This window comes from Petaurus breviceps, unplaced genomic scaffold, assembly GCF_028583685.1.
Source record: "Petaurus breviceps papuanus isolate PSGF00001 unplaced genomic scaffold, PetGlider_PUasm1.0 90865, whole genome shotgun sequence".
Taxonomy (NCBI): domain Eukaryota; kingdom Metazoa; phylum Chordata; class Mammalia; order Diprotodontia; family Petauridae; genus Petaurus; species Petaurus breviceps.
The window spans coordinates 9,257,218-9,283,374 of NW_027187367.1; the positions used below are offsets into that span (position 1 = coordinate 9,257,218).

Below are 26,157 nucleotides of genomic sequence, written 5' to 3' on the forward strand. Positions count from 1 at the left end.
AATCAACATTTCTCCTTGCATTTCCTGATTTGGGAGGCCCCTTCTCACCTTTCTTGCTGCAAAGTTTTCATCTTCATTTGGGGCCGAATTCCTAACCTCGTGGCTCCTCTGTGGTCTGACAGCTTCCAGCTCTTGTCTGGATCCTGATGCAGGCAGCTCGTGGGGGAAGGGACTGCTCCACTCCAAGTTCTCCCTGTTCCTATCTGAAAGCAGGCTCCTGGGGCTCCTGCCCCTAGCTTCTGTCTCTGAGAAAACAAAGCTTAACTGGGCAACAACAATATTTCAGATATTACCAGCACTACCATCTTAATTCACTTTGATATCCTAGAGTCTCCTTGTTAACAGCTCTTAAAAGGGGCTTTAGGTAGATGTCCTTGTGGGCAGGTCTCTGCCCTTCTGGCCAGTTCACTTTCCCAGCCAGAGGCTCCTTCAGCGAGTTTGCTGCTGCTAGCCTTCTCTATGCTCAGTACTCATTTTCTTCTTCAACATTTTTCTTCCCCTCTTTTTTCTTTTTCTTCTTCATCTTTATTTTCTCTTCATTTTTTTCTTCTGGGTTCACATTTCTTGGAGGTGATGGCTAAACAACAGCTACCCAGAGTTTTGTTCAGGACATCAAGAGTTCTCAGGACTCTGAGCCCCAAGGCGATTGTAGTCTTCCAGTTTACATACTGTTTTACTCGGCATCTGATTGGCTCGGTGAGGAGCGCCCATATGTGTTACCTGGTTGGTTCAGCCCTTAGTGCCCAAAGGCATGAAAGCCATGCCTCAGTACCTAATGTGTTACAGCTGTGGATTACCAGGGTTCAAAGGAGACCAGTCTTTCAGATGTTTACAATTTAGCCTGAGGCTGAGAAACTGAACTTCAAAAGAAAAACAACAAAAATCTCACCTTGCTTGGGGTTCTAATATTCTATATAGGGAATAGCAAGTAGTCCATTTTAGTTGGAACATGAGAAATGTGAGAGTGTAGCACATTAAGTTGGAATCAAATTGTGAATATGTCCAGATATTAAACAGTTTTTATTTTATCCTAGAGGCAATAGGAAACCTCTGAAGTTTCTAGACCTGGAAAGATGATCATGTTTCTGCTTTAGGAATATCAGTTTGGCTTATATGTGGAAGAAAGATTGGAGAGATGAGAGACTGGAAATAGGGTGTTCAGTTAGGAGACTGTTGCTCTAGTTTAGGAGTAGTTTAGGGCAATAGTCTCCTAACTGAACACCCTACTTCCAGTATGAGGACTTGAACTGGGAGTTAGAAGAGTTGAGTATGATTTGAGGTTATAAATCTGGGTAACTGAAAGGATAATGGTGCCATGAATAGAAATAGGGAAATTAAAGAAGAGGGAAGGGGTTAGAGTTTGATGGGGGAAAGATAATGGTCTCTTGGATATTTTGAATTTGAAATGCCTCTAGCATATCCAGATGAAAATGTCTGATGGTAATATGAAACTAGAGTGAAGGAAAGAAAGTAGAAATAGATGTGTTGGATGACCCAAAAATCTTAGTGCAGGGTTAAGCTTAAGTGACCCATCAACTTTTCCTTCTCCTTTACCCCCACAATTTAGACCTCATATCTGCCCTTAGTTTCAAGTTTTCCTGCACTAAGACTTTTGACACACCCTGTATACATAATGATAATGAATTACATTTATATAGCACTTTAAAATTTGCAAAGCATTTTACCTTTTACATTATTTAAAGCCTCACAGCAACTCTGAAGTAAGTGCTGTTGACATTATTGTCCTTATGGTTTAGGTGAGGAAATAAAGTTAAATGACTTGACCATACTCCCATTGTTAATATTTGTTAAGGATAGAATTTGAAACTCAGGTCTTCTTGATTTCAAGTCTAGAATTCTGTTCACTATATTATACTTCTGTGGGAATCATCTGCATATATCTTTTGGAGATGATAAATATTGAGAGAGGGTATAAAAAGAAAAAAGAAGAGGGCCTAGGACAGAGTTTTAGAAAACAAGCACCTAGACTCAAGAACTGGGGCATGTATATCATTCATTAAAGGAGACAGAAGAAACATCCAGACACATAGGAGGAGAGAGCAGTATCATGAAAATTCAGAGAGTATCCAGGAGTTAAGGGGAATGATCTAGGCAGTGCTAAATACTGCAAAGAGATTATAGAATGATGTTATGGGAAAATATTTCCCACTGAATTCCTGTTATAGATAATTGCTATTAAATAAATTAGTCACAGTGCAGAAATTCCAGAAGTTAAAACCTAGTTTTTATTATTCTTAAGGACAAGTACAGGACTCAGAAAAATCATCTTGAACCAAGATTGGGATTTGGAGTTAAAAAGAGAAATATATATATTTTAAATGTATAGCAATATTTATGGCCTCTTAGGTCACATAGACTTGTACAATAGAATCATGATCTCATTCTTCCTCTGGTGTCTTTAAGTTTAAACAGGCTGAGTTAGACTGATCCAACTAAGTTAAAAATTTAAACACTGAGTTTGCAAACATCTACTCTATAGTGCTATAAGACTACATTTTAAGAAATTCGCTATGAGCTAATTTAAAAGGGGGAGAATCACATGTTACAAAAAGAACCAAAGCGTAGGAGTCAGGGGAATCTTTCCACAAATAAAACAAATTAAGATTATTTTTTGGGAAGGTCAGATTCCCTTTTGATTCCTCATCTCAGATTTATCAAAAATCTTCCCTTAGTAATGTCATCATTCCAAGAATCAGGTGTTAGCCAGCTGAGGTTAATATTAACAGAAGATAGGCTTCAGTCAGCCAAATATACAGGAGAAATGGCTCTGAGCCCTCATATAATAAAATTTAATAAAAAGAAATAAAAATTTCTCATAACAAAGATGATGTCTTGGGAAAGACTAACAGAAATAGCAACTAAGAAATTACTAGAAATTTTGGAGGGAAGAGCTTAAGTGTTAAGTGAAATGAAAAGGTCAGAAGCCTTAGAAGTGAGTAATTGAGAGGAGAGGAAGTAGTAGGCTTCTCTTAAGAAAGGTTCTTAATCTTTTTTTGTGTCAGGGATTTCTTTGGCATTTTATAGAAATGTATGGGGGCGGCTAGGTGGCACAGTGTATAGAGCATGGATCCTGGAATCAGGAGGACCTGAGTTCAAATCGAGCCTCAGACTCGTGACACAATTACTAGCCCTGTGACTTTGGGCAAGTCAACCCCAAATTCCCTCCCTCCAAAAAAAAAAAAAAAAAAAAGAAAATACAAATGTATGGATCCCTTGGCAAAACAATGTATTCATATGCATAAAATGTAATTTTTATGCATTTAAAAACATTCAGTGTGATTGATTTTCTTTGTAATCCTTTATAGTAAAAAAAAGTTATATTGAAATGCAGTTATCAAAATATTTTATTATTATTATTTTTTTAAAGCAATTGGGGTTAAGTAACTTGCTCAAGGTTACATGGCCAAGTGGGTGCCAAGTATCTGAGGCCAGAACTGATCCTGGTGCTCTTACTCACTGTGCCACCTGGCTGCCCCATCAAAATATTTTAAAAACAAGTTCACAGCTCTAAGTTAATTTCTGTTTTGAAGAGTTTGGGAAAAGGATGAGAAATAAAGGACAATAGCTTGAGGGAATAGAAGGGGGAAAGGGAAGGAAACTATCATTTATTGCCTACTTTGTGCCCAGCACTACTCTAAACTCTTTTCAAATATTATTTCACTTGATCCTCACAACAGCCCTGTGAAATATTATTTTCTGCCTTTTACATTTGAGACAGCAGTTAGGTGACTTGCCCAGGGTCACATAACTAGAAAGTGTCTGAGGCTGGATTTGAACTCTGGTCTTGCTGACTTCTGGGCTGGTACTCTAGCCACTGTACCACCTAGCTGCTGACGTAGGGTCTAGTGATGCATTTTTTTTTTTTAAGAGTATGAGAGACCAAAATGATTGTAGGTATCCAAGAAGGAAAGGAGCCAATAGATGGGGGGAGAAGAAGTATGATTATGGGGTCAAGGTTTTGAAAAAGATGAAAAGGGGAGGAGTCAAGAATAGTAGTAGAGGGGTTGGCCTTGTGTAGCAGCAAGCACTCCAAACACGTCCTCAGGGTTTGCTGCCCATACAGGTTCTTGGATCTGCTTTGTTAAAGGAAAGCAACTCAAAATGGGTTAACAAGCTTACTTTAATCAGTCAGACATATATCGTTTACCTTGTTCAGGGGAAAAAGGTCAGCACCCCGAACTTCAAAATACACAGACAGAATTATCAAGACAGAAACAGATCAAGTAGACAGCTTTCCAAACTGTCCAGCCATTACATCCATACCCAGTCAACATCTGGGTTTCCACATCTGGGTTTTTCAAAGCCGGGGGACTCTCAACAACGGCTTCCCATAATTCAGATCAAATCACAGAACACTTTTCAAAGTGAGTCCCAAAACAAAGCTACACATCAGGGCTTATCTAGCCTTCTCCTGGCTCAGAGACTGTAACAACCTTTTGGACCCACTGGCCAATCAAAAAGTATCTACTGAAAAACAAGCCTCCCACCCCAGGCTCCACCTGCACTTTAGCCTAGGGGCAGGGAAGATCTTTAAAATTTACATTCTCATTACACCTTGGTAATTGACAACTCTTTGTCAGATTGCAACAAAGGAAAAGAGAATGGAAAATGATGTCAAATTTTTAGGTTTCTTTCAACAATATGATCCATTAATGTAATTAAAATATTCCTTGGCACTTGAAACAACATAAAGCTCTCTAATTTATGGCCACTATACATTTTGGTATTGACTTGAAATTACTGAAACTTCTCAGGAATACTCCTACTGTGTAAAATGAGGTTCATTGGAATTTGAAGGTACTAGAGTTTCCTTAAAATATTGGAAGGTGAGTGAAGAGTATTCCTTTAGCTTTTTAAAAAAAAGTTTGTCAGGTCAAGGTCTTGGGGCTACATCTAAAGAAAAACTTTAAAAAATGTCTCCGCTGTTTTTGGGAAACTTTTCTTCAAGAAATTGCCTTGTGGCAAGCAGTTAATGAGTTCATAAATTGCAACTAAGGGAAAGTATAGATTTAGTAGTACAAAAAGACAAAATGTTATTTGGATTCCTAACCATCAGACACTTCTTACACTTCAGTTCTTAGTAGCATTTATGTGCAAGCGAAATGTCTATATATCTTGGCAAGAAACTGCACAAATAATTTCAAACTTATCACTAAACTCTTTGTAAAATTTGCCTTGTGTAATTGGTTTCTAATTATATTGTAACTGTTCTAAAATAATGGGTAACTAATTTGAGGCTAAAATGTTTCAAAGAATCTGTATTTCCTTGACTATTTCACATGGATTAGTTTAAAGCTTTGCTTTTATTAGGAGGGAAGTCTTAGTTTTGTTTGCATTCATTCTATGACATATATGTTAAGATTCTTTAATAAGCATACTTTTGGGACTTACATTGTGTGAATTTCAGAGGATACCAAAACGAAATTATTTTTTTCAGCTGGTAAATATCAAGACCGTGGATTGTGGAAATGGTTGCAAAATACAGGAATCAAGTTCATCTGACCCTTCTTTCCAACGGATAGAGTCATGGCCCTGTATACATAGTAGTAGTGCTATTTCTTAACCTACAAATGAAAATGCCTCAAATGTTTATATTGGCAGAAATTCCAGATTTGTGACTTTAATGAGCTATTACTTCCATTATTGTTTGTTAAGAACTAGCTGGAGAATATCTCTCTTGTTGCTCATTCATTAACAGTCCCTCGTTATCTTTGGTGGGCCCAGAAAAGCCTCCAAAAAGGTTTTTAAATAAATATTTTAGAACTGAATGTTTCATTGTGGACTGTGAAAATTGAAGTGAAGGAAACCAGTCTACTCAAACCAAAAAGCCTTAGCAATAAGGGGATTTTGCTATGATAGCTCTCCTATTCCTCATTAGACCATCTTTATCTTTATGACAACTTTCATGCTTGTTGAATTGAATTTCCATTTGCATCTACCTTTTAATCTTTGAAAACTTGTTCTTTGATGAACCTCTGTTGGTACTTCAAAGAGGTCTAATGAGAAGGATCCTAATAATCACTGGTTTCTTACTTGGTCATTCACTTTGACCCTTAAGTGAATTCTCTTCTTTGTTATTGATACTTGTGAGTAGGCTTTGCATAATTCAGAAGCAAGAGCATTGCCCTTGCTTATGAAATAATGTTGGGGAAGCAATGCTCAAGCATCATTTTCTCGGGCTCAAAGTCTGAGTGTTGCTAGGGCCAAAATATAATTCTCTTGGTCCATGTGAAAGTATTAGATGATATCTACTATTCCATACCATGTACACAATCTTATCAGTCATTTTTTTTTTCTTTTCAGTTCTTAGGTTGTTTTTTTGTTTATTTTTTTTTTTCTGAGGCAGTCAGGGTTAAGTGACTTGGCCATTAGCATCACACAGCTAGTAAATGTCCTAGTCTGGATTTGAATTTAGGTCCTTCTGACTCAAAGACCACCTAGCTACTCCCATCAAAGATTTTCTATTTTAATTCTGAAAACCAATTCTTACTACTATTGTACTACTATTGTGTAACTTTCGGGATGTTAGTCCTAAAAATGGTTTTATGCAGTCAATATTTTATGTTGGGTTGATTTTTTTTTTTTGTATAAATGAACTAACTTGGCTACTCTTCATATTTTTCCAAGATAGTAGTTTTAACGGACAGAATCTATTACCAGCTTAATCCACAGTGCTGGGTTGCTAAAACAGAATGGATAATATAAGGTAATACCAGTATTGCCACTGTCTTCCACTTTTTTAAAAGCCTTTTTGTTAATGGTAATGTTATCTGTTTTTTGATGATGAAAGAATTAGTTCATTGCAGCCATCACATGATGCATCTATAGTTTTTAATTAGAATTGCCAAAGCCTTGACCTATTTGAAAAAACTATTAGAATGGTTGGTATTTTAATGCTTCTTTTATTTTATCTTTGTTTCCAACTGCCTGACTAAATTTACTTCAGAAAACATTTATTTTCTTTTCAGCAAACATTTACTAAGAGCTTACTCTGTGTGAGGCACTGTGCTTTTGTAAATTGGGGATACAAGGTAAAACCAAAATAGTTCTTGCCTTTTGGGAGCTTAAAGTCTATAAGGAAGATACAGATATAGACATATAAGTGAATGCAAAGTATATGCAAAATATTTGGTATTTTGGCAGAGAAGGGAGTGTCAGGAAAGTCTTCATGTAGGAGGTAGCATCTGAATTGAGCCTTGAAAGGAATTAGCAGTTCTAGGAGTCATAAATGAGGAGACATTGAGAGAGAGCCTGTGAGAAGGCACAGATAAGAGATGAATTGTATATGGTAAACAACAGGAGAAATTTATCAGAACTTAGAGTACATGAGAGACAGGTAAACTATTCCTTGCTCTCCTAATTTGCTTATGGTATCAGCCTTTATATCTAAATCATGTACCCATTTATTTTGGTATACTGTGTAAGACGTTGGTCTATGTCCAGTTTCTACCATACTGTTTTTCAGTTTTTCCAGCAGTTGTTGTCAAATAGTGAGTTCTTATCGCAGAAGCTGAGGTTATAAAGGAAAGCTACCTTTATTTTTTATATCTAGAGGGTAAAGTAAAAATTCACAGATTCAAGTGATCATCTTCTAGAAGATATCTCAGAATGAAAATTCCCAGGAATATTATAGCCAAATTCCAGAACTTCGGGTCAAGGAGAAAAAATTGTAAGCATTCAGAAAGAAACAGATCAGATAACCCACAATCAGGATTAAACAAGATTTAACAGTTTCCACATTGAATGATCAAGGGACTTAGAGTACGATGTTCCAGAAGATAAAGCACTAGGATTACAACCAAGAATAACCTACCTAGAATAACTGAATATAATCTTTCAGGGAAAAATAGATATATAATGAAATAGAAGACTTTCAAGAATTCTTTATAAAAAGACCAGAGCTGAATAGAAAATTTGGCATTCAAACACAAGACTCAAGAGCAGCTTTAAAAGGCAAATGTGACAGAGAAATCATAAGGGATTCAGGAAGGTTAAACTGTTTACATTTCTTTATGGGAAGATGACATGTAACTTCTAAGATCTTTCTAATTATTGGGGCAGTTTGAAGTGTATGTACACAGGACACATAGACAAAAGAGTATATATACATAGATATTGTGAGTGGATTATATTGGGATGATCTCAAAAAAATTAAGGGATGAGAAAAAGGGATCTTCTGGGAGAAGGGAGAAATAGAACAGAAAATTTTCTTACATAAAAGAGGCACACAAGGAATAGCTATTATAGTGGAGGGGAAAATGGGGAGAAGATGGTGTCTAATATTTGGACCCAATTCTCACTAGAAAATTTTTTTTTAGGGGAGAAGGCAAGGCAGTTGGGGTTAAGTGACTTGCCCAAGGTCACACAGCTAGTGTCAAGTGTCTGAGGCTGGATTTGAACTCAAGTCCTCCTGACTTCAGGGTTGGTTTTCACTGCGCCACCTAGCTGCCCTTTTTTTCTTTGCTTAACAATCTCTTAATTATGTTTTCACTAATTCCATGAATATCATTGTATTTCATGTTACCAAAAAAAAAGGTATTGAACATAGAATTAGAAATGTGTTCACAATGAAAACAAAGCAATATTGGTATTAAAAAATATAGCCAAGTTATGGATCCATAACATGAAGCCATTTCTAATGACCAGTTCATTTGGCCTTTAATATTATTGAGAAAATATTTTTTGACATGTTGGGAATTTTTATGTTGTCTTTTATTATCATTATTCCTCTTACAGTATAATTCAAGCTCCCCCCTTTTTCCTATAAAGTTAGTACTTCCAGTCAACCAGTTAGTCTGAAAATTACTAAGTACAGCAAATATCACACTCTCTCTGTCTCTGTTTCTCTTGTCTCTCTGTCTGTCTGTCTCAGCTAGGTATAGAATCTATATTACCCAATAGGGAAATAAGAGGGGAAGGGGATAAGAGATTGGGGTGGGGGTAACACAAGGGAGGAATGATTAAAGGAGGCAGCGATCTGAAGCAAAACAAATTTCTAAGCAGGAACAGGATAAAAAGAGAGAGAGAAAAGAAAATGAGATAGAGGGAAATACATAGTAATCATAACTGTGAATGTAAATGGGATGAGCTCACCTATAAAACAGAGGCAGATAGCAGAATGGATTAGAAACTAGAATTCAGCAATACATTGTTTAAAAGATTCATACTTAAAACAGAAAGACACCTAGATAGAGTTGTTAAAATAAGGGGCTGGAGCAGAATCTGTTATGCTTTAGCTGAAATAAAAAATGCAAGGGTAGTGATCATGATCTCAGACAAAGCAAAAACAAAATAGGCCTAATTAGACCAGACAATCAGGGAAACTCTTTTGCTACAAGGTACAATAGATAATGAAGTAATATAAAAAAAAAATTTATAGCAAGTTTCTCTGATAAAGACTATCTCTCAAACATATAGGCAGCTGAGTCAAATTTATAAAAATAAGGGCAATTTTTCAGTTGATAAATGGTCAAAGAATATGAACAAGCATTTTTCAGAAGAAAAAAATCACAGCTACCTACAGTCATATAAAAAAATTCTCTAAATCACTAATGACTAGAGAAATGCAACTCTGAGGTATCACCTCACACTTACCTAAAATGACAAATACTCGAGGGGATGAGAGAAAATTGGTACACTAGTGAACTGTTTGTTGGTGGAGTTGGGAAATGGTTCAGAAATTCTGGAGAACAATTTGGAGCTATGCCCAAAGAGTTATAAAAACTATATACCCTTTGACCCAGCAATACCACTATTAAGTCTGTACTCCAGAGAGATGAAAGGAAAAGGACACATGTGCAAAAATATTTATGGCAGTTCTTTTTGTGGTCGTATAGAATTGGAAATTGAGATGCTTATCTATTGAGGAATGGCTGAACATGATGTGGCATATGATTGTGATGGACTACTATTGTGCTATAAGAAATAACTAGGGAGATAGGTTCAGAAAAACTTGGAAATTGATGCAGAGTGAGGTGAGCAGAACGAGATCATTGTACACAGTAACAGCAATATTGTCATGATAAATGACTTGTTCAAGGGTTATCTAGGGTAGTAAAAGGTAGAGTTGTGATTTGGGGCCAAGTCCTTGGAATTCATATTAAATGCTATCCTGAATCACTTTGCTTTCATCCTTGGAATTTTGTTCTTCAGGAAATCAGCCCTCCAGCCCCACTTTTATTCTTGATCCTTGAGTCAGTTATGGTGTAGCTTTTGGAATGTCTGAAAAAACTGCATCATAGGAAAATATTCTTTAATTCCAGCACTGCTTTTAATACTAGTTTTGGAATCTTGATATAGGTCAAGTATCCTCATCTCTGTGCATCCTAGGGTGACCTTGTGTGAAATGGTGGGGGGGAGTACATGGGAGGAGAAGGAGGGGAGGATTGGATTAGTCAAACTGTGGCTCCCAGTAAATGTGGTGCTGAAGACTTATTCCAAGAAGTCTTTGACTTTATTTGTACTCCCAGGATTGTCAATTTGTTATTATGTATATTCTTAATGAATAATGATAATAACGCTACTATTATGTAAAAAGAAGTACTTATACCTGAAAAAAGTTGGAAACTACTGGGCTAAATGATCTCTTAGGTCTCTTTCAGCTTTAAACCATATAACCCCCAACTACTTTCAGGTGGGAAAGGAAGAAGAGAGGGTAATGGGGCAAATGATTTAGGGGCAAATCATTTTACCTTTCCATAGCTCAGTTTCCTCAACTTTGACAGTGATGATAATCAGTCAATACTAATGAGAAAACTGCTCATTATTTTGGAGGGTCAGGTTGTTGGCAGAAAAAGACAAAACGGAGTTTAAAAGATAGCACCTAGAAGTCCTGAGGGGACTTATCATTGTATCCCACTGTCATTTTCCCTTTTTCCTGAATTCCTAGTACTTACAGTCTGTTCTTTTTGTTATTGTTGTTGTTCAGTAAAGTTCAACTCTTCATGACCTCATGGACCACAGCATGCCAGGCCCTTCTATCCTCTGCCATCTCTTGAAGTCTAAGTTCATGTTCGTTGTTTCCATGTCACTATCTAGTCATCTTATCCTCTGCCCTTTTCCTTTTGCCTCAATGTTTCCCAGTAACAGTTATCTTTTCCCAGTGAATCTCATCTTCTCTTTATGTGGCCAAATTATTTAAACTTCAGCTTTAGTATTTCTCCTTCCAGTGAATAGTCTGAATTAATTTCTTTAAGTATTGACTGATTTGATCTCCTTGCTGACAAAGAGACTCTCAAAAGTTTTTTCCATCACCACAGTTCAAAAATGTTGCTTCTGCTGTGCTCACCTTTCCTTATAGTTCAACTCATAGCCATACATTGCTACTGGAAAAACCATACCTTTTATTATACCTTTGTTGGTAAGGTGATGGATACACTGTCCAGATTTGTCATAGCTTTCCTTCCAAGGAACAAGTATCTTTTAATTTCATGACTGCAGTCACTGTCTGCAGTGATCTTTAATCCCAAGAATATAAAATCTTTAATCCCAAGAATGTAAAAAATGAATATAAAATACTGTTACCATTTTTTCTCTCTGTTTGCCAGCAAGCTATGGGAGCAGTTGCCAAGATGTTTTTTTTTATGTTAAGCTTCAAGCCAGCTTTTTATATTCTCTTCTTGCACCCTTGTCAGGAGGCGATTTTGCCTTTTGATTCATTTATCCTGTTATTTCACATAGTGTATTCTGCATATAATTTAGATATATGACAATATACAGCCTTGTCCTTTTCCAGTCTTAGATCAGACAGTTATTCCATGTTCAGTTCCAACTGTTGTTTCTTGGTCTGCACACAAGTTCCTCAGGAGACAAGTAAGATGATCTGATACTCCCATCTCTTTGAGGACTTGCCATATTTTGTTCTGATCCATACAAAGTACTTATCTTTAGGTGCCTACGAAAGAAGACCAAATATCCCTAACTTGTACAAAATACATTTTTAAGATTCTGTTAACAGGTATTTATTTTGGAGAGACAAAATTAAGTGTACCTTATGGATTAAAGATTTAAACTTTGATTTGATGCATATAAAGTATGTTCTCAGTAAGGTGTTTTAGCCTCCTTTGGGTTTGTGTACTAACATTGACACTGAACTACCATAGGATTGCACAATAAAATGCCTGTGGTTCACATGTTTTTTTCTGAAGGCTTGATTTTACTGCCTGGATTTTTTTTTTATAAGTGATCGTTAGAGGATTTTCTGATTTCAGAGCGGTTTTGATATAGAGTTCCATATAGCAGTTTATAGAACCTACAATTATATATAAATAAGAACAAATGAGAGATGATAATACTTTAGTGCCCCTTTTTATTGAAGTGATCTTAACACCACTTACTTGGTTGAAGGCTTTTTTTTTTTTTTTGAGATTGCATGAGTTGGTACTTTTCTAGTATACAGCTTGAATTTTTTTGTAAAATACTTTTCATTATACTTTGGTGGCAGCCTCACTTAGAGTATAGAGTTTAGGACTTGGAGCTAGGAAGATCTAGGTTCAGATCTAGCTTCCTAACACTTAACTAGTTGGATTATCCTAGGCAAGTCACTTGACTTCTTTGTGCTTCAGGAAATTCTCAAGGACAGCTTTATTTAGTACATGTAATCTGTATTGGTGGAGGAAGTTTCTACTTTTGGACCTCCCTAACACTGGGGACTCTAGTATTTTTTTCATTTATGCTGGTATTTATTAGAAAGTAATCTTATTGCTCACTTTGAACATCTTTCAGATACAGGTCCTAAAGTTTACATAAAATCATAGGATTTAGGTTTGGAAAAGCTTAGAGATAATCTACTCCAACTAATTTTTTTTCCATAATTCTTTTAAAAATGTATGTTTTTAGGGGCAGCCAGGTAGCACAGCGAGTAAGAGCACTGGCCCCAGTGTCAGGATAACCTGGGGATTGAATCCGGGCTCAGACACTTAGCACCCACCCAGAAACACTTGGCTGTGTAACCTTAAGCAAGTTACTTAACCACAGTTGCTTTAAAAAAATGTATGTTTTTATTGATCTTTTGTATTTTATGTCACCTATATTTCCCAGCATATTTCTCTTCCTATTTCTTTCCTTTTTCATCTATAAAAATAAAGAATAAACAAGAAGGGGAAAAAAGTCCTGTAAAATTGACCCAATGTACTAAAGAAATCTTCAATTGTATCCAGTCTTCCATGCCCATTATCCCCCACCTCTGCAAAGAAGTGGGGAATGGAGAAACTTTGTCTTTTCATATGTCTTCTTTGGGTCTAAGCTTGGTCGTTATGATTTCATTTATAATTTAAAATTGTAATTTTTTTCCGCTTACATTGCTGTAAATATTGTATATATTGTTTTTCTTGTTTTGTTAACTTCACTTTGTATTAATTCATTTTTTCCCATGTTTCTCTATTTTTATCATATTCATTGTTTCTTATGGTATGGTAACTTTCTAGTCAAATTGATCTTCCTACATCACAGACCTGACCATGTCACATCTTTTCCCCTACCCCCTCCCAATCTAGTGCTTCTCTGTTACTTTATGATCAACTGTTATTTATGATCAAATATAAAATTCTTCATTTGTCTTTGAAAGGCCTTCAGAGCCCTCCTAGTCTCTACCTCCTTAGCTTCCCTGGCTTCCTTCAAGACTGAACTAAAATTCCACCTTATAAAAAAGAAGCCTATCTTCCTTTAATGCTAATAATGCCTTCCCTCTCTAGGATTATTTCTCATTTATCCTGTATATGGCTTGTTTGTAAGTAGTTGCTTGTTTGATATCTTCCCTATTAGATTATAAACTCATTTTTTTTGGCCTTTACATCCCCAGTGCTTAGCATAGTCCCTGGCATGTAGTAGGCACTTAATAAATGCTTGTTAACTTGACTTGACTTTGTGAATGATTAACCTTGGATCCTAAATCTCTCATGATTATTAAGGAGTAGAGCTCTTTATGCTGAACCATTTTGAACCAGAACCCCATTATATTTTGTTTTACCTTTGTTTTCTGTTACTGTCCTAATTTGGAATAAAGGGGAGATGGGAAATTTTTGCCCGAAAGTCAAAATATAGAAAAATGAAGGATTAAAACATTTTTTCAATTGCTATCTTGTGTTTATAGCACCTACATTTCCAAGTATATCTTTTTCCCCTCACCCTCTCATAGAATGATCCATTTTCACAAAGAATAAAAAGGGGAAAACCTCAGTTCAGCAAAACTGACATTGAAAAAATCTGACAGCTTTTGTTTTTGGTCACCTTAAATTCTGAAAATACCCTTTTCCATGCCCCTTTCCACCAATCTAACAAAGAACAAAAAACAGGAAAAAAATAGTTCAGAAGCACTAATCAAAACACGTTAGTTCTGACAGCCTATTCAGTATTACACAACCCTGGTCTCCCCTCTACAAAGCCGTGGGCTGATGTATGTTTTCTCATCTTGTTTTTGGCACCAAGTTTGGTTATTATAGTTAAATTATAATTATTTTTGTTTTGCTTGTCTATGTCTTCTTCTGAACTTTCTTTAGCTCATTTCTAGGTATATTTAACTATTTCATTGACTCTCTGTGGGCTTTTTTTTCATCATTATTGTTGCTCTGTACTTGTCACCCTCTTTTCTCTCTCTCCCCTTCCCCCAACAAAACCTCTTGCTTGAAATAAATCAGGTCAGGGAGACAAATTTGTATTGTATTAGCCTTGCCTAAAAACATGTCTCATTATGTACCTATAGTTGTCCATCATTTCTCCGCCAAGAGATGGTAGGCATACTTAATCTTCTGGAATCATTGTTCATTGTATTGGTCATGATTCTTTAGTCTTTTGAAGCTTTTTTTTGTACGGTATTTTGATCATTGTATAAGAAGTTCTGGTTTTGTTTGCTTTTAGTTGCTTCAGTTCATACAAATCTCTGGATTTGACCCGTTTATCACTTTTTAAGTGCAGACTATAACATTGCGTTTATGTACCATAATTTGTCCAACCATTCCCCACTTGATGGCCTTCTATTTTGTTTCTCATTCTTTGCTAGAGCAAGAAGTGGGGCTGTATAAGTATTTTTCTACTTAATGGTCCTTTCCCTCTGTCTTTGATCTCTTTGGGATATATGCTTATTAGTGGTTTTGCTGGGATAGAGGATATGCACCTTTAGTGAATTTGGGGGTATATAATTTCAAATTGGTTTCCAGATGATTGAACTAATTCATAGCTCCTCTAGAATTGCATTAGTATTCCTGTCTTCATATAATTCTTCTAGCAATTATTATTTTCCTTCACCTAGTCTGATTGGCTTAAGATGGAATTGAAGATTTATTTTAATTTGCGTTTATCTTATTAGTGATTTGGAGCATTTTTACCCCTTAGTTATTCTGCACTCCCTGTGTACCAGCCACACTGTTAAGACTTTACAAATATTGTCTCACTTGAGCCTTAACACAACCCTAGGAGGTAAATACTGGAATGATTTCTCCCTCTTCTTTTTGTGTGGTTAGAACTGATGATCCTCCCTCCCCTTTTTTTTGTATGGTTGAAAAGGAGCAGGGTTACACAGCTAGTATCTTGAGTTTCTATTTGAACTCAGGTCTTTCTGACTTTAAGCCCTGCTGTCTTATTTCCTGTGCCACCTAGCATCTTAGGTATTGTATTTTGTCAAAATATTTTTTTTCCTGCATGTATTGATATGAGCATTTAAAAAATTTCTTTTGCTACTAAATATTTTGCGTTATGTTTGTAGTTTTCCTATTGAACAAGCTCTGAATTCCAGCTCTGAATTCCCAATATAAATCCAACCTTATCATAGCAAATATTTTAAATAAGTTGCTTCATCAAGCTCTTTCCTAATATTTTATTCATTAATTTTATATTGACTTTTGTTGAAGACAAAGGGTCTGTAGTTTTCTTTCTCAAATTTCTCTCTCTGGTTTACCAGATGATAGTTGATTAATACAAGGAATTTGGTAGGATAACATGTTTACCCATTTTTGCAAGCAATTTTTGTAAATTTAGAAGTTGTTGTTTTTTTTCTTGATGCAATTCACTTGTGAATTTATTTTGTCCTGCATTTTTTCTTTGAGAGTTCATGTTTGCATTGTTAAATTTCTTTTTCTGATCCTGGATTATTTAAATGTTCTATTTCTTGTTCTGAAAATGTTGACATTTCATATTTTTGCAAATGTTTATCCATTGAACTTAATTTCACAGTCATAGTTATATGAAATAATTTGTAATGTCTTTTGTTTGGAGTTCTTTTTCATTTTTTACATTGGAAATTTGGTTTTCCTTTCTTTTTAATCAAATTAGCTGAGTTTGTCTCTTCTCTTAGTTTTTTCAGTATATCATGCCCTAGTTTTATTTATAAATTTAATGCTTTTTTTTTTCTTTCAATTTTGTTTTTCTTTGGTTTTTAGAATTTTTATTTTTTATTTAGTAGCAGTTCCTTGATTTGTTGCTTTTCTACTGATTTTAGGTCGTTATTCATGGAAGTGTTTAAAGATATAACTTTTCCCCTGAGATAATATTTGTTATATGCTTAGCATAGAGCCTAGCACATAATAGACTCTATTTTTCCCCCATAATAACCTCATAATAAGTGCTTATTACCTTTCCTTTCTCTAATGACTAGTTTGACTGTATCGCAAACATTTTGATATCTTGTTTCTTTATTTTCTTGGATGAAATTATTTGTTGTTTCTATGATTTATTCTTTAACAACTAATTTTAAATCATCTAGTTTCCATTTAATTTAAAACTTTTTCTTCAGAGGTACCTTATTGATTATATTTATTTTACTGTAGTCAGCAAAGGAGGTCTTTAATAATTTTCTGCTTCTATATTTGAAGGTTTTGTGCCCCATCAAATGCCAATTTTTGCAAAGTGCCATGCATAGTTGAATTCTTATGTATATATGTACATGTGTATATATTTTTCCTCAATATTAAAAAATCAGTAATTGCTATGTGTCTGATACTTAATTTTTCTAAATTTCTGTTTAGATCTTTTTTCTTTCAAATGCTTTATTAACTTCTGATTTACATCATTAATTTCTGCCAGATTTTGAGTTAAAAATTTTCTCTCCATTTTTCCCCTACGCACCACCCCAGAATAGCAGTCCCACAGGCTATCCCCTCCTCCAATCTGCTCTCTTCCATATTTTCTCACATACTCCCTTAGACTTTTTCAGTAGGGCATAGTGTATCTCTATGCCCCAGTGCCTGTATATCTTCTTTCCCAATTAAATGCAAGATAGTATTAATAATAGTATATATATATATATAATTTTAAACATTTGATTTTAAATCTTTGAATTCCAGATGCATTCCCTTCCTCCCTTGTCACCTACCCTTACGTAATAAGAATGTAAATTTTAAAGATCTTCCCTGCCCCTAGGCTAATGTGCACCTGAAGCCTGGGGTGGGGGAGGCTTGTTTTTCAGTTGATACTTCTTGATTGGCCAGTGAGTCAATAAGGTTTTTACATTTTCTGAGCCAGGAGAAGGCTATATAAGCCCTGATGTGTAGCTTTGTTTTGGGACTCACTTTGAGAAGTGTTCTGTGATTTGATCTGAATTCTGGGAAGCCGTTGTTGAGAGTCCCCCGGCTTTGAAAAACCCAGAATGTGGAAACCCAGATGTTGACTGGGTATGGATGTAATGGTTGGACAGTTTGGAAATCTGTCTACTTGATGTTTCTGTCTTGATAATTATGCCTGTATACTTTGAGGTTCAGGGTGCTGACCTTTTCTCCTGAACAAGGTAAACGATATATGTCTGACTGATTAAAGTAAGCTTGTTAACCCATTTTGAGTTGCTTTCCTTTAACAAAGCAGATCCAAGAACCTGTGGTAGCTGCAAACCCTGAGGACGCTTGGGGTGCTTGCTGCTACACCTTACTGGGAAGATAAGCAGTTCAGTATAGGTTGTACATGTGTAGCTAATGCAAAACATTAACATAGAAGATATATTGTAAAAGACTTACTATATTTCCTTCCCTCCTATCCCACCACCCACATGTTCTATTCTCTACTTTGATCCCATCCCTTTTCAAAAGTGAGTGCTTCCAACTTCCCACCCCCCCAGCCTGCCCTCCCATTCATCATCCCCCTCTCATCCCCTTCCCCCTACCCTCCTGGAGGGTGAGATACCCTATTTAGTGTGTATTACATTCCCTCCCCGAGCCAAATTCAATGAGAATAAGGTTGATCCATTCCCTTTTGCCTTCCCATTCTTCCCCTCCATTGCAACCATTTTCCCTTGCCTCTTGTATATGAGATAGTTTACCCCATTCTGTCTCTCCCCATCTCCTCTCATTATATTCCTCTCACACCTCTTAATTTCCCCTTTTAAGTATCATCCCTTCCTATTAAATTGATCCTGTGCCCTCTATCTATATATATCTGTAAGCATATATACGTTCACATATGTATTCATACACCTGTATACCCTCCGATATAGACACACACACACACACACATATTTCTATTCCCTTCAACTGTTTTTATACTGAGAAAAGTTTCATCAGTTACAATTAATGTTTTTCCAAGTCGGAATGTTAATAGTTCAACTTTGATCAGTGGCTTATGATTTCTTTTCCCTGTTTACCTTTCAAGCTTCTCTTGCTTCTTATAACTGGATGTCAAATTTTCTATTCAACTCTAGTTTTTTCATTAAGAATGCTTGAAAGTCCTATTCCACTAAATGACCATATTTCCCCCTGAAAGATGATACTCAGTTTTTCTGGGTAGGTGGTTCTTGGTTTTAATCCTATCTCCTCTGCCCTCCGGAATATCCTGTTCCAATCCCTTCTATCCCTCAGTGTAGAAGCTGCCAGATCCTGTGTTCTCCTGATTGTTTTTCCACAATATTCAAATTGTTTCTTCTTGGCTGCTTGTAATATTCTCTCCTTGATCTGGGAATTCCGGAACCTGGCTATAATATTCCTAGGAGTTTTCTTTTTGGGATCTTTTTCAGGGGGTGATTGTTGGATTCTTTCAACCTCTGTTTTGCCTTCTGGTTCTAGAACATCAGGGCAATTTTCCTTGAGAATTTCTTGAATGATGATTTCTAGGTTCTTTCCCTGATCATGGCTTTCAGGTAGACCAATAATTTTTAAATGATCTCTCCTGGATCTCTTTTCCAGGTCAGTGGTTTTTCCCATGAGATATTTCACATTGCCTTCTATTCTTTCATTTGTTTGGATCTGTTAACATCATCTTGATATCTCTTAAAGTCACTAACTTCCCTTTGCTCCAGTCTAAATCCAAGGGAAAGATTCAACTCATTGAGCTTTTGAGATTCTTTTTCCATCTGGCAAATTTGGCTTTTCAAGGCATTCCTCTCCTGATTGCCTTTTTGAGCCTCTTTTGCCATTTGAGTTAGTCTGTTTTTTAAGGTGTTATTTTCCTCAGGTTGTTGACTCTCATTTTGTAATTTTCTTGCATCATTTTCATTTATCTTCCCAATTTTTCTCCCACTTCTCTTATCTGCTTCTTAAGGTCCTCTATGGCCTGTAACCAGCTTGTATTTTCCTTTGAAGCTTTTGGTGCAGGAGTTCTGACTTCACTATCTTCCTCCTGTTCCATGCTTTGTCCTTTTTGTCCCCAAAATAGGAGTCTAATTTTGGAGTCTTCTGTTTGTATTGCTTCTTTTGTCTGGTCATGTCACCCCTCAGTCACTTCACCCCTGGCCTTTTTGCCACAGTAGGACTTTGCCACCAGACAGGGGAGTTTTAGTCCCAAACGCTGGGGTTTTCTCAGCTGCTGGAGGTATTAGTTGGGTGCCCTCTCTGACGCCTCCACATGCTCTGGCAAGGTGGTCACACACCCTAGGACCTCCACTCTAGACCTCAATCCATATCTAAGCCAGTTAAAGCAAGAGTGATTATCCCTCAGATTGGTCGCTTGGTCCCCCTACACGCTGCAGGCCAGGGGCTGAAGCTGCCACGTGGCTGTGGCTGTAGCCGGGCTCCTCAGCGGCAGGGCGAGAAGCCAATGCACTCCCAACTACTGTGTCCCAAAGTCCATACTGCACTGACCTTTCACTTTGTCCTTTGCATCTATGTGTTGATAATTCTGGAAACCGACACAGCTGCTGGTGATCTGGAGTCCCTCAAGCCAGTGGTTGGTCAGGCCCGCCCTGGGGCTAAAACCTCAGCTGTGTGTGGCTGGGCTTGGCTCCCAGAGCACTGCATTGGCTGATTCCTGCTGGCCTGCTGGGCTGTCCTCAGCGGGAGGTTAGCTTCTCTGTGTCATTTTGTGGGTTCTGCAGGTCCAAAGTTTGTTCAGAGTCCCCTTTTACATGGATTGGGGAAGGTGGGAGCCAGAGCTGCTCGGAGTTCCTGTTTCTACTCAGCCATCTTGACTTGGCGCCTCCCCCCTACCCCCCATTGAGATTTTCTTGGTAAAGATACCTGAAGTGGTTCACCATTTCCTTCTCCAGTTCATTTTACAGATGAGGAAACTAATGTAAAAGTGTTAAATGATTTGCCCCGGGTCACACAGCTACTAAAGGTCTGGGGTAAGATTTGAACTCAGGTCTTCTGGACTTCCGGCCCAGCACCCTATCCACTGGGCCACCTACCTGCCCTATGTATATGTACAGTAGGCATTAATCTCTCAAGTTTCTCTACATGTCAGACAGGTATAGTAAAACATTCTTGGATTTCGGTATCATCTGTCCTGATTAAGCATTTTAACTTGATGTGGGTTAACACAGTAATCAGGCTACAGAAATAGATCATTACTCTGTCATTTCTAGGTAGTCCAGCATACTCTTAAAGCTCTAATTGTTGGGTTTTTCTGTCCTTGTGTGCTTACTAGTCTACTTTCTATTGTGAGAGCCAAAAATTTTAATTTCCTTAGTCCCTGAAGAAAAGCACTTTATATCTGGTCTCCAGATAAATTCTTTGGTTTGAAGGTTAAAGCTAGTATCTTTGTGAACGGTCAGAGGCACTACTTTGTCAAGTTTTGCTTCTTGATCCTTTTCATCAATCATTTAATAAGCATTTGCTAAGTGTCTGTTGTATGCCAGGTACTATGATGCTGGATCAATATTATATTACCAGAAGAATGCCCCCTGTTTTTCAAGCTTGTTATAAGTAACTTGCCTCTATTCAGTCAATATACTTTTTTACTGGCTGCCTCAGTCATAGCACACATAAATCACACAATTGTTTCCTCTGTGGTTTGATTATTATTTCTATGCTCTTGATTTCTCTATGTATGTGTATGTATATATATAGAGAGATATATAGATATATCTTTCTGTATATATATATATATATATATATATATATATATAGAGAGAGAGAGAGAGAGAGAGAGAGAGAGAGAGAGATATTTATTTTTTACTGTTTGTATTTTTGGTTTTGTTTCCCTTCTAGCCCCACTATACAGAACTCCATTTAGCTTCTGGTTTAAGGGTGTCATAAATTGTAGCTGCCAGGTGTGGATCTCTGGCATCTTTGTTCAGTACCCCTAATTAGCATATCTAAAAAACCCTCCATTTACAGTTTATAATTTTTCCAATGATAGTTATAAAAATGAAATCAGGTATATTTTGAGATGGCAGAGTTTTGGTTATCCTGAAGTCAGGTAAACAAGTACTCATTAAGTGCTTACTGAAGTCCTGAAGCTCACAAGAGAAAAGACAAGCTTTGGTCTTTCTATGGTGTGTGTTTTTTATTGTATTTTTCTTTTTATTTCTTAAAAGTCACAAATTGACTCTCCCGTGTGTGAAATTGCTTCAATGTCTACCTCTACGTTTTTGAAGTTATTTGATACCCCGTTATGACACTACCACTATTATAACTTAGGAATTTTTGGAACCAGTTAAAGATATTGTATAGAGTGTGCCTAGAAGTATTCAAATTCTGAGCTTCAAAAGCTATGATCTTTTCTTTTTTCAAGACTTTTATATGCTTAACTCTCCAATCTGGGGCAGATTTAATTTAACAAACATTTATTTAAGACCTTCCTATTGGGGATTGTGGGAAGATTAGGTGCTAATACCTTGATGATCCTAGATCCCTCTAAATGCCCCATTAGTACTTAGAGATGTACCCCTCTGCTAAGAAATAGATCTGGTCTCTCTCACTCAACTCCAGAGTCCACAGAGCAATGTTTAGAGTCCTATAGACATCTTCAGATAGACTAGCCTGTCCAGGTCAAGGGTGCAGGGCAGGGTGGAGGTGTTGCCAACTGTCCTCTCTTCCCCCAGTTTGGGCACTTGCTTCATGAGCTCCCCAGAACTTCAGCCCAGCCCTTGGCTGTAGGAGAGGGACTTTGGGGCATTCTCCCTTTTCAAACCACCTGACTGGCTTTCTGAGCCCAGCTTTCGGGGCTTTCCAGAAGGATTAAGGGCAGCATTCTGGACCTGAACTAAACAGAGCCCAAGCCCCAAGCCAACCCAGTCCCAATAGTGCCCAAACCCAGCCATAACCTGGAAGAGAGTACAACCTTGTGGCATTTCAGGAATGGTCCAACATGTTATCAGGAGAAAGAATGCAGCCCAACTGTCCCTGAAGCCTGTGACAGGAGTATCCGCTAAGTCTAGTAGAAAGAGGCAAAGCATACAGCAGAGCCTTTTGACAAGAGGGAGCCCCTAGGCAGGGCCCAGCACTAGCTCCAAGTTCTTGAAGGAGGGGCCTAGTCTGAGTCCTTGCCTATACCATTAAGTCATGGAGCTTTACCCAAGCTTAGGTTCCCCATGAGAAAATCAAGGAAAACTCTGATTACCATGAAGAAATACCTTTGTTTGAGAGACATCCACAAATCCAAGTAAAGACCCCATCTTGGGTATGGGGACTTTCAGGAGTGCCTGCAGCTAGGAGGAAATGAAGTGAATTATCAAATAGAAAAGCTGGGCAGGGAAGAATAGCAAGGAAAATGGACACCGTAGAACAGAAAGTATAAAGCTTTATTCAAGAACTGGATTCCCTGAAAATTAAAATGGGCCAGACAGAAAACATTGATTCAATTAAACAATAAGAAATATCAGCATAAAACCAAAGAAGTGAGGGAAAAAACCTAGAAGAACATCTAAGAAATATTGAAAACAGCTTACCTGGAAAACAGGTCAAGGATAGAAAAGGTAAGAATTATTACACTGAAAAAGTATCTGAAAACTTTATTAGAATAAAGCCCTAGATTATTAATGAAAACTCTTCAGAACTCTTAGAACCAGAGGACAAGTGAAAATAGGAAAAATCCACCAGTCACTTCCAGAAAGAAATTTCCAGGAGCATGTTAACCAAAACCCAGAACTTCCATGTCAAATATGTTTTGTGCCGTAAGATATAATGAAATGAACAGTTTCAGGGGAAACTGAGAAGACCTCTGATCTGATGCAAAATGAAATGAGCAGAATTAGGGGAACCGTTCATAACAACGATAACATTGTTAGAGAAACACAATTTTCACTGACTTTAGACCATTGGTCAATGCAATGGTAAGCCATGAGTCCAAAAAGATGAAAATGAAATATACTACTCACTACCTGCCAGAGAGGTGATGAACTTTATATACAGAAAGAGGTATATATCTTTGGACATGGTTAATGTGGAGTTTTATTTTCCTGGACTATGCAGTTATGCATTCACAGCTTTATTTTATTTTATTGTTAATTTGCTCATTGGGAGGTAGGGTAGTGTGAGGGACAGGTTAATTTTTAAAAATCATTAAATTGAAAAATTAAAAGCAAATTATTTAAAATATAATGAAAATTTTCAAAACTTTTAAAAAGCTTAATATGCAAGACATTTCTAGAGATTGGAATAGGTACTAGACCTGTTATTTTTATTGGTGTAGGGAGTTTCTGGTGAAGACATCTACTGACGTAGATCAGCAACTTCTATGTAACTTATAGGTTTGGGGACCTGCTTAGTGCAGTGATACATTAATTAATTCATTTGTCCAGGCTTACATAGCCAGTACCTGTAAGAGGTGGGGCTTGGACTCAGGACCTTTTGGCTTTGAGGATGGCTCCCTGTCTACTTATACATGCTGCCTCTGGTGTGATAGGGATACAATTACAAAAACAAAAATATTTCCTGCCATCAAGAGAGATACATTATTCTGTGAGTATGTATGTGAGATAGGAATAACAGAAAGAAAGTTACACCATAAAGTGATGGAGAAGAGAACAACCAACTGGGTGGGAGGAAGGAGAGAGACTTTAGGTAAAATTATAGATGAGATAATATTTGTCCTTGCTGTCCATGTTTTGTCTCTTTCCTTTCCATTGCTAAAAACTTTGTGCTCTTATCTCTTCAGCCTCAACCTACTCCATCCTTTCTACTTGGCCTTTTTAGTACCCAGTACTGTTCATTTGTGTTCCACCAAGCCAGGTTCTACTCCAAAGTTTTCAAAACCTGTGTTTCCCAAACTGTTTTCCAGGAAACCTTAATGTTCCAGAGGATTCAGATAGACTTTCTTTGATAAAATTTCAAAGCTAGCAATCATTAGAAGACACAAGAAATAAGAAGACTTTAAAAACCAAGTCTAAGGAAGGAAGGGAAAAGATACAGGAACAGTAGTGTATATAAAAAATAGTGTGCAGTGTTGAATACTTCTGTGAGGCTTAGTGAAGGGTCTTGTGGGAGTCAAATTCAAGTGAGAGTCTAGGTGAGGCAAAGATCTCTTATTAAATTCATGGCACAAATTAATGGACTCAGATGTGGCAGGAATTGTGAATCATCAAATTCTTCTTCCTCTCTCACCCTTATTTTATGAGTCCTTTTCAGACACTAGTTTCAGAAGGCTATATCTTACTGAGCTTTAGTGATCCAATGCCATTCTAACATATCAAGAATACTTTTAGGGAACATTTTTTTCTATATGAAAACAACTTTATTCTGTATTTTGTTCTAAAATTTCCCCAACAACTCTTAACTCTTTATCCTGTCAATAATCTAGACCACTGTTTATGGATTTCATTAAGCTTTGAGCCCCCAACTGTTTCCAGGAAATCATGGTGTTTTAGAGGTTTCAAACAGACTTTGATAAAATTTCAGAGCTAGCAATTGTTAGATTTACTGTTTCATTAAAACTGTCCTCTCAAAGGTCACTAATGACCTGATTACCAAATCTAGTAACTTCCTTTAGTGTCATCTTCCTTGATCCCTCTGTAGCTTTTGATACTGCTTTTTACTTCACACTATTTGATAGTCTTTCCTTTGTTGGCTTTAGAATCACAGAAGTTGAAGGACCCTCTATGACTCATCCATATTTTGAAAAGGAATACCTTCAACAAGTGGTCATCCAGCTTTTGCTTGAAGACCTCTTAGGGTCCAGAGGAGTGATAGAGTTCTAATAAAGCTCTTCCCAGCCTCAATATTCTAACTTCCTTATAGGCCCCACTGCCCATACTTAGCTACACCCCTCCCCCCTAATATCCTGACGTCTTCATATTTGCTTCACTGCTCACTAGAACAATAGGTGTATCCATGAACTCATATTTCTCACAGAAACAGCAGGCGTGTTCATGTGATGGGATCCCAGCTACTGCTTCTACCTAGCCATTGCCCCTAGACCGTTTCCTCATATTCCCCACAGAAACAGCAGAGGTGTCCATGCACTCAACCACAATCATATCCATCTAGTCTCAGATAGGACCACAATACTCAGCTAATCAGAAAGCAGCACCACAAGGGTGCCCAAGCAGGATATGGACCCCAAAACAATAGAAGGGACTTTCCCCAAGTAGGCACCTGTGCAGTAATAGTAAAGAACTGACCTAGAGTGAACTTAGGATGTAGAGTGGCTTATTATCATTATCATACATACATACCCTCCCGAAATGGGTTTTTCTGTATTCATTGTGGATATATAGGGCAATTGTGTGCATAGTTACACTGTGTCTGGGACCCCTCCCCTATTGCCTAATCCCTTAACAAAACCCTCTTGCCTTTTTAATATTCATAATTTGTTATGTAATTGAATTTTTACCCTATAAAAATCCCATCTTGCTTTCTCTGAAGTTGCTGGTTCCTCTTAGAACTTAGCCTGCTTCAGGAGAAGCGTCAGTCTCAATTCTTTGAAACAGTTCCATCACAATACAACATGAAATCGCAACAGGAGGATGTATGTGTGTGTGTGGGCAATACACACGCTGTCGTCCAAGGTTATCTATTCCACTTAAAGACAGCTCTAATTGCAAGGAAATTGTTCCTTACATCAATC

General features: G+C 37.1%; 1 protein-coding gene and 1 long non-coding RNA gene across 6 annotated transcripts in view; one reads left to right on the forward strand and one right to left on the reverse strand.

Moving 5' to 3' along the window:
- LOC138150106 (uncharacterized) overlaps positions 1-1,108 on the reverse strand; it is a 4,176-nt gene extending 3,068 nt beyond the window's left edge. The window contains exon 1 of the long non-coding RNA XR_011165513.1: positions 49-1,108. This is a non-coding gene — a long non-coding RNA (uncharacterized lncRNA). The remainder of the gene's footprint in view (positions 1-48) is intronic.
- The window catches only part of ANKS1A (ankyrin repeat and sterile alpha motif domain containing 1A), a 270,152-nt gene that overhangs the window by 25,896 nt on the left and 218,099 nt on the right, over positions 1-26,157 (forward strand). The gene's annotated exons all lie outside the window — the stretch shown is intronic.